This window comes from Felis catus, chromosome F2, assembly GCF_018350175.1.
Source record: "Felis catus isolate Fca126 chromosome F2, F.catus_Fca126_mat1.0, whole genome shotgun sequence".
NCBI lineage: Eukaryota > Metazoa > Chordata > Mammalia > Carnivora > Felidae > Felis > Felis catus.
Window position 1 is genome coordinate 60169855 of NC_058385.1, and position 9102 is coordinate 60178956.

At 39.5% G+C, this 9102-nt stretch overlaps 1 long non-coding RNA gene across 1 annotated transcript; it reads left to right on the plus strand.

Moving 5' to 3' along the window:
- The first annotated feature begins 6405 nt into the window (after positions 1 to 6405).
- Positions 6406 to 8875, plus strand: LOC102899955. Its single transcript, XR_442402.3, has 2 exons — positions 6406 to 6758; positions 8675 to 8875. It is a non-coding gene; the product is annotated as an uncharacterized LOC102899955 (long non-coding RNA).
- Positions 8876 to 9102: the final 227 nt, after the last annotated feature.

Genomic DNA, 9102 nt, shown 5'->3' on the forward strand with positions numbered 1-9102 from the left:
TTTGTAAATAAATGAAAATATCTCCTACGTTCCTAGCTCATAGCAAATACTCACTAAACATTAAATATTACCTTTATCATCATTTATCAGATATTTATTGTATTTTTTGTAATAACAGATAGAACCTGAATGACCATTAAAGACAAACTGAATTTGTAAGTTTTTGAACCTAATCTTAAACTGATGGAGCCCTGATGCTCTCTTGTTGGTGCCACATAAGATTAATTAAATTATAGTCATTGAGCACTGAGCTTGTGCTTTATGGAAGCAGCTGCCATCGGTTTCTACTGTGTTACCTAGAGCCTTCAAACATGTTGCCTGGCACCGATCTAGCCATGTACAAAAGTTGTTCTCCACGTATCAAAAAGCTGCTCAGAATATCTGGGAATGTCCCATACCGATTTCATATGACATGAATCCTCTGTTCACAGCTTCATTCCATCATTTCCCATGTGATGCCTTCGTGTCAAAGAAGTTTAGTTTACTTTTACCAAAGTAAACTAGCAGTCAATATTGATACAAAACCTTCTAACAATGTAATAACTGTTATGAAAGTCAATCAAGGGACCAGAGAGCCTGAGAACATACTCCCTGAGTGACAAGGTGTTCCAACAGAAGGATATTTCAGTATTTAACAATTCATCTCTGTCTCGTTCAGGAAGTTCCCTCCCTGCTGAACGTATTGCTAAAATATCAAGTGAAAAAGTGCAAAGAAGAGATGACCCTTTTCAATAGAAGCAGCTCAGAAACAGGATCAGACATCTGTTGGGAAGTAACTGAAATGTGTTCTCTACCACTCTGTTTTATATTAATGTGCCCCTCCGAAGCCATTTTATAAATAAGAATGAAATTGTTCCTAGATTCTTCTAGAATATCTGAACCTTTTTTGAAACAAGTCCCATGAAAGGAAATGGGAAAACACCATTCCAATATCAATATATGGGCCCTAAGAGGACAATTCAAATATAAGAAATGTTGTGTGGGGAAGTTAAATATCCTTATATATTTATTAAAAACTGCTTGAATTCAGAAATGAATACTAAAAGAAACAAGGCAGAAAAAAAAGCGTTAGACTAGATTTTTAAAAACAATGAAAAAACCCCAAATCTGGATTTTTTTATTATGTCCAATATTTTGTCACTTGCACTATTCTTTGTAACATAAAAAGCTTAAAGCAAATTATTTTCTGAGCTTGTAATAACTTTTTCTGCAGTATGTTTAATATTTACTACTGACTACCCTGGGGGGCGGGGGGGTGGGTGGTGGGGGAAGAAGAAGAAGAAAAAGGAGAAGAAGAAGAAGAAGGAGAAGGAGAAGGAGAAGGAGAAGGAGAAGAAGAAGAAGAAGAAGAAGAAGAAGAAGAAGAAGAAGAAGAATCATCTCCCTGAAATCTCAAATCAGGACAAAAATGAGCTGCTTAAAGAAATTACCCCTGGGGAAGTATTAGAGGCAAATGACCAAAAATTGTGAGATTTTCTAACACTCTAAATAAAGCTATAGGTTAAATAAAAATCTAGATATGGCGGACTGAATCAAGTGGCCTTTTTAAAAAACATAATAACTTCAGCACTGGCCTTGCTAAGTCTGACCTTATCTACTAATCCCCCTAATTGCTTTTTCTCTTTTCTTCTCTGAGAGCAAAAGCTCGAGATGGGTTTCTCTCCAGTTTGGGCTGGAGCTAAACCAGGAAGCTGAGGGATGCAGGAGGATTCTTTGCTGTTTACTAGCTTTTTCTAATGAAGTCTTCGAAAATATCCTTTGTATTCAGATCCCTGGTTAAATATGTACTCGGGGCCAAAGCACCTGCTGCCTGGTTCTCCAATTCACATTACAGCGTTGGAAACAATTCTGTAGCCTTCCTGCTTGCCCTTAAAGTCCTGCTCCAGGTTATTTGCTCTGACTTTGTTTTCTCAGCATGCTTAATAGGACAGGCACAGACGCTATCAACGGCCTTATTTAATCCTTTGCTGGTGCTGTGCAATTCCCAAACAAAAAGTATTGTACAGAACTTGAAACCGAATTCAATCTGCCCTTCAGTTTGTAAAGGCCTGAAGATTCTGAGATGGAGAGCTGGAGCCAAATTGCGTGTCATATATTATAAGCTATGGGGGAAGGCAAGTCTCTCCATATTCTGGTCTTTGCAGAACTGGTAGGAGAAAATTCAGTTTCTGATTCAGGATCCATTTTCTCCATTCCTTTGTTCCTCTGACCTCTCCAAGCACTTTTGGAGAAGAGAAATGAATAGGAAACGCTGGCACTCTGATCATTTGTGTGTGGACCAGAGGTCATTTTCTGAGTACGAGCTGTTGTTGTTCACTCCCCAGAGACATAGCCAGTGAGATATAGAAAAGCTCTTTCTTCTTGCCAGAAAGATAGCTTTCTTGTACCATCTTCCCTGACAAAAAAAAAAAAAAAAAAAAAAAAAAAAAAGGCAGAGCTGGCTGATTCTAATTGTCGAAGACTTGAAAAGCATGAACAGCTATATAGATCCTTGACCTAGATTTATCAACTAACATCTTGCCAATTTATTTATCTATCTATCTAGGTATTTACACACACATTTTTTGAACTATTTGAACTACTTATGAACATCATGAACTTCACCCAAGAACACTTCAGCATGTATTGCCTAAGAATAAGGGCATTCTTCTACATAACTGGATACTCTCAGATCAAAAAAAAATTTAAATAGAGACAATATTATTTAATATACATATTTCATATTCAAATTTCCCCAGTATCCCAAATTTTTCTGATTGAGGATCCATTCAAGGATTATGAACTACATTTGACTGCCGTATCTTTTTGTCTCCAACTTATAACACTGAACATTTTTAAGAATCTTGGCAAGGTGGTAGGTAAAACAACTTACAGTCTGTCCAATTGCTTCCTGAGGATTCGATTAAAGAATTTTCCATGGATACTATGTAAATAATGTACATTTCCCATTATATCATCTTAAGAAGCACATGTTGCCAGTTGTCTCATTATTGATGATGCTAACTTTGGTTACTTGGTTGAAGCCATATCTAGCAGATCTTTCCATTATAAAAGAATCTTTCTTCCTTCCTTCCTTCCTTCCTTCCTTCCTTCCTTCCTTTCTTTGTACTTAGTAAGTAATCTGTGGGGCTGGTACAAGAGACCATGTGAATATTGTTTCCTAGCAACAATGTGCTCAATGGTTTCACCATCCATTGATAATGTTTGCCTCAGTTAATTATTAAAATGGTTATTTTTGAATATTGCCTTTCTTCCTACATAGACAAGCTAGTATATTTCTTTAAAAAAAAAGGCTATTCTTTCTTCCTTTTCCTTTTCCTAGAGTAGCACTATGGATATGGCAATCATTCTTTATTCAAAAGATTACAATATTGAGTATATATGAAACATACATGACTACATAAAAATATGAATTTTAAACATTAAAATGATCAATTCTGAAATCCACACCTGAGTTCTTTTTTAATTCTTCTAAAATCAGTGGTCACAACCAATATAGAACTCCTAAAATATTTATTGCATACTTGTATAGTTGTGAGGCTTTCCAAACAGACATGCAGAGAAATGAGGTCCTTGTTTCTTGGAACTCAGTACTGATCAGATGGCCAGTTGGTTGTGGGAATTTTCACTTACGGAGAAAACAGAACCAAGCATAGAATTTGGCAATTTGGACCATGATAGTTCCCTGCATTTTCAAGAAAACAAAAGTCTTCCAAATTGAGAAGCCGAGTTCTCTGGGAAGATAAAAATCAGAAACTGATTAACTGAAATGAAGACAGGAAAAAATTCAAAGGACGAGCCAACGCACTAATAAAAGAAACCCAGAAGCAATCAAAACACATAATTTGACTTAATAAGAGTGCTGATGGTGAGCTGTACATTTTTAATAAGAAAACCAGATGTGACATATATATTGTCCATGGCCTTCTTTTCTTTCTTGGCCTGCTGCAGTGCAGAGTTCCAAACCCAAACTGCTCTATCAAAATGGCAGTCTTCCTCTGTATAATTTTAGGTAACTCCTCAAGGAGTAAAAAAGGGTGGCTTTCCTCAATTACAGAATTTATACATTTTTCACACTACACTTCACCTGCTTTTAGAGTTCAAATCATTTCCAGAAAAATCTCTCTCTTTTACAAATATTACAGGAGTTCAAAAGTGACATCCTTAGTTATGATATTTTACTTCAACTTTCATTTACCAGAAATTATTCTATCATTTTCTCACTGTGCAATAGTATTTGAGCCATAGGTATTAAATTAAAAAAAATTAATACCAAAAAAGAAAGAAGAAAGGAAGAAAGTTAGGAAGGGAGGGAGGGAGAAAGGGAAAAACATCCTTAGGTCTCAAGGTACCTACAAAGTCAAATTAAAATGACAAAGTCAAACAACTTACGGGGTGAGTTCAAGTCATTGCAGTAAAATGCAACGCAGGTGTGATTTCTTCCACGCTAGGGAAATGGTATAAACCGTTTATGAAACTTGCAGACAAGAAAGGATACAAAGTAAGCAAGAGAGCTTAAATATGTACAAGGCAGGCACAGATAGAAGAGTTCTACAGTAGTACATGAGTAAATTCTGAAGAACACTCTAGATAAAAGGTCATGAAAGAAAAAAAAACATGAATGTAAATCACTAATAATTGAATGGAAAACAACTGGAGACATTAATAACAAAAAATATAACTTACTGGGTCCATACCATGTACCAGAACATCCCATAGCTTTCTCATTTTTAAAAAACAAAAATTGTAATGTTTATTTTATTTTGAGAGAGAGAGAGAGAGAGAGAGAGAGAGAGAGAGAGAGAGAGAGAGAGAGAGAGAATGAGTGGGGGAGGGGCGGAGAGAGGGAGACACAGAATCGGAATCAGGCTCCAGGCTGTCAATACACAGCCCGACGTGGGGCTCAAACTCACAAGCTGTGAGATCGTGACCTGAGCTGAAGTCAGAAGCTTAACCGACTGAGCCACCCAGGTGCCCCACATAGTTATCTCATTTAATCCTCATAGCAGTTCTGCAAGACAGGTGTCATCAGTCCCATTTTACAATCTGGGAAACTGAGGTTCATAGTCTCATATTTGCTTAATTTTCTAGATGAGGAATGTGTGTCTCACAGAAGATAGTTCCCTCTCTAAGAAACATTCCCTGGTGGATGATGGGAGCTTGCTTCTGACTCCAGCACATCCCCTTGCCTAGCCCAGCTGCATCAACCAAGTTGACAGTATGGGAACACGGCTGATTAGTGGGGTTCAACCCACTAAAGAGATAAGGCTAAGGAGAAGAATGGAATTTCACAGTGTCCACAGCCAAACCATGTAGAGAGCTGGACAGGAATTGCATGGCTACTAGTGTCGTCAGCTGGCTTCCTGAGAAAAAGAAGTCTACTATACCCAGAAACGAGGCCCCAAAACACAATCTTTAACAATTACTTAATTTAGGAATACCATCTTACCAACAGGTACATGATGCAATGTAACGCAGTTCAAATGCAATTAGTACAAATCATGTATGATCAGGTTTCCTTTTGAAAGATGCTTTGACATTGTACATTCTGATTCCTACTTCCTTTCCTGGGCTATAACTGCAGTGTCCTTGTTTAAACAAATAGCAATGAGTGCCATGCATTCAGGGAAATGTTTGCAGTGAATTAGGGTTTAGGATTGTTCTTTGCATTGGTCCCTTTCCAGGAAGCAACTGACTCGTTTCATAATGGAACCATCCTAAAAGGATAAATCAGGGTGACCCACTTGGAGGCTTTCTAAAACAATGGCTACATCTGCATTTCTAAACAGAAAAACAACCCGGAACCTCCCAAATCAGAACCATGCCCAGAAACAAAAATATCTGCCTTAGAAAAAAAGGGTGAGTCCTAGGAGGCATTTTAGTAGGCTGTCACGTCAAGCTGATGATAATTGCTTTTAACTGGCACTCCCACCAAAGCCATATCATTCATTACCCTGTCAGAATAAATCTACCTGCTGTGCCACAGGTTCGATTAAGAAGCCCTTACCCTTTTTGTAACAGCATCTTAATCTGAATTTGTGTACACTCCTTCATACAAAATGGATGCTTTCAGATTACATATGGCTGGGACTGGCTGTTCTTATTGTAAACAGTAGACTTCAGGAACTTACGCTGGCATCAGGATTGTTTTCTCCTGCTACAGCAACGTGTCTTCAAGTTAATCCCAGGGGGTTTAGTATCATCGCCCACAGGAGAGATAAGTTATCAAGGACTGCTAGCCCAGTGACTATTGTTTTAGTCATGCTCTGTCACCATTACCCCAGATTTTTAAAATTATTTCTTTCTTCCCCTTTGGATTTTTAAGACTGCGGAATGTGTCATTTCAAGGCTTCAGGATGCTTTGCTCCACATGGCAATGGAAGTGTTTACTGAGTTTGGGCTGTTTGTGCCCATAAAATGCAGTAGAAATCTGAACTCTGCCTCATTTCCAGAGCATGGCCACCAACTGGCCTCTGCAGGAGTCCATGTGGTTGGAAACAAACACTAAAGTTATTTGGACTTGGAAGCTCCTGGAAAGGGTTTTAACTGTTCCAGAGGGTGGGAGGCTTGTTTGGCAGATAAGGCCACCGGATAAGAGGCTCTCTGATGAAATTCCGTCTGCACCAAGATGTGGGAAGAGAACTAACATCCTCTCTGCCAGGCCTGGCCCATAATAATTGTTACAGGGGGCTGCCGGCTCCCACCACATGCTGTGAGCCACGTGCTCTAGAGCCATCTGATGTATTCCTGTAACTGAGGTAGGTACAGTGGTTCCCATTTTTGTCTAGTAAGGGAACAGAGGCTGAGAGGGTGAGGTAAGTTCTCTAAGACCACAAACCTAGTCAGTTGGAAAAGGATTTCAAATTCAGGTGCCTCTGAATGCAAGTGTTCTTTGTAATATACTATGTAATATACTTTGTAATATACTAGGCTGCGACATGACTGAGCCACCTTTCATAACCCTTTCATGCCCAGGAGAAAGTTGAAGGGGAGAAGGGGAGGCTAGTATAGGGGAGAGGTTTTGAAACGTAAGCGGCTGGGAGCAGCAGGACGTGGAGGTGTCCCAGAAGGCCTCCGTGTCATAGGAGCCAGCTCAGACATTCTGCTGTTACGTAGTCAAAGATCCCTGGCAGGTTTTAAGCAGACCTAGGCAGATGCAGAATGGAGAATGGAGCCAAGCGCGAATGAACCGGGGACTCTGTGACCAGCTGGTCAAGCAGAAGAAGAGCCCCAATTAGAAAATGTTGGGAGAGGTGGCAGGAGGGTAGAGCTGAGCAAAGTTTGACATGAAATTGGACGGCAGTGCCGCACAAACCACAAACCCGGACTCCACCTGCGAAGGCACTGACTGGTCAAATGTCCACATAAAAAAACAGCAGAGAAAATACGGCATTTTTGGTTTGAAATTTCCATAAGGATGCTGGTTCTTATATTCTAGATGGGAACATCTTGTTCTTTAACAAATAACATGGGTCTGAAGATTACTTCTCAAATGAGTGGAAACAGTTTTGGGGAGAAGGCTGTCTGTAGCCAGCTAACAAGGATAGCATATTGATCCCAGAAAGAATGATTGACCTATGGTTCCATCTTGAAGCAAATGAGAACAGTTTGGACACCCAACACTTTCATTCACACAGAGTGATGCTTTGTTTAAGACTTACCATTTTTAGTCATACTGTGAGCTTTTATTCCTCTGATTTTACTAAGTACCATTATCGAATACTGACAGAGACTTTTTCTGTGTTGATTTGTTAGTTTTACTATGAAAGCTCCCCATGAGAATGCTTTTGCACCTCTTATTATAAACATTGTGTTTATTAAGTTAGAAAGATACTCTTTTGGTTAAAACTGTGACACATACTGATCATTTTGAGTCACGAAGTAATTGCCTAAAATAGTGAATAAATTTCAGATAAGTACCCCCGTAGTTATTTTCTAAGTTGAACACTTCAGTTTTTGATTCACAATACTTTGTTTTTTAAGTTTATTTATTTTGAGAGAAAGAGAGAGCCCGAGCAGGGGAGGGGCAGAGAGAGAATCCCAAGCAGGTACTGCAACATCAGTGCAGAGCCTGACGTGGGGCTCGAGCCCACGAATCACGAGATCATGACTGGAGCCTAAGTCGGAGGCTTAACTGACTGAGCCACGCAGGTGCCCCTTGATGAACAATACTTACTGAGCACTTGTTACATGGCAAACTCAGCACAAGAAACTGGGAATACAACAGTGAACACACCAAAGACTTGCCCTCATGCGGACTGCCTGCTAGAATGGGAGACAGATAGAAAACATTTTAAAACCACTCTAAGTTAAACAGCCTGAATACAAACAGAGCCGAAAAAGGTGGTGGAGGCTGAAGTTAGTAGTCACTGCTTTAATTGGAGTGGCTGAGAATGTCTTCTTTAAATAAGGCACCTAAATGGACTGAGGGTGCCAGCCTTAACGAGCGACAAAGAGGAATTCCAGGGATGAAGGATAAGTGCAAAGGTCTTGGGATAAGTATAATTTTGTAGGGAATGAAATGAGAGGGGAGAGGAATGGTAGAAAGTAAGAGCAGAGGTACTCAGGACAGGGTTGTCACAAGAATAAAACCTTTCCATTTTGCTCTGGATGTGATTGGCAGCTTTTGGAGGGTTGTGAGCTAGGGAGTGACATGACCCAAATTGTGTTTCAGAAGCATCGCTCTGGCGGCTCGTGGTCAACAGATTCGAGTGACACCGAGGACAATCGGATCAGTTTCTGACACTTCGATGAGGCTGACACTCCACTGATTATGTCTCAGGCTAATGTGATACAACTATTTTTCAATATAGAAAAAGCTGCTTGAATACGAGTTAATAATGATAATGCCAAATTACATTTATTGAGCACGTAACTATGTGTCAGACACCATGCTAATTGCTTTCTAGATTTTATCCACTTTTCACAATAACCCAAAGAGGTAGCTACCATTATCTCACATATCTCCATATTAGAATGAGTAAACTGAGGCCCAAAGAAACTAAATATTTACCCGTGGTCACAGAGCTAGAGAATGGCACACCTATGAATCAAAGCCAGGCCTGCTTGACATCGAATCCAGTCTAACAGCTATGCTGTCGT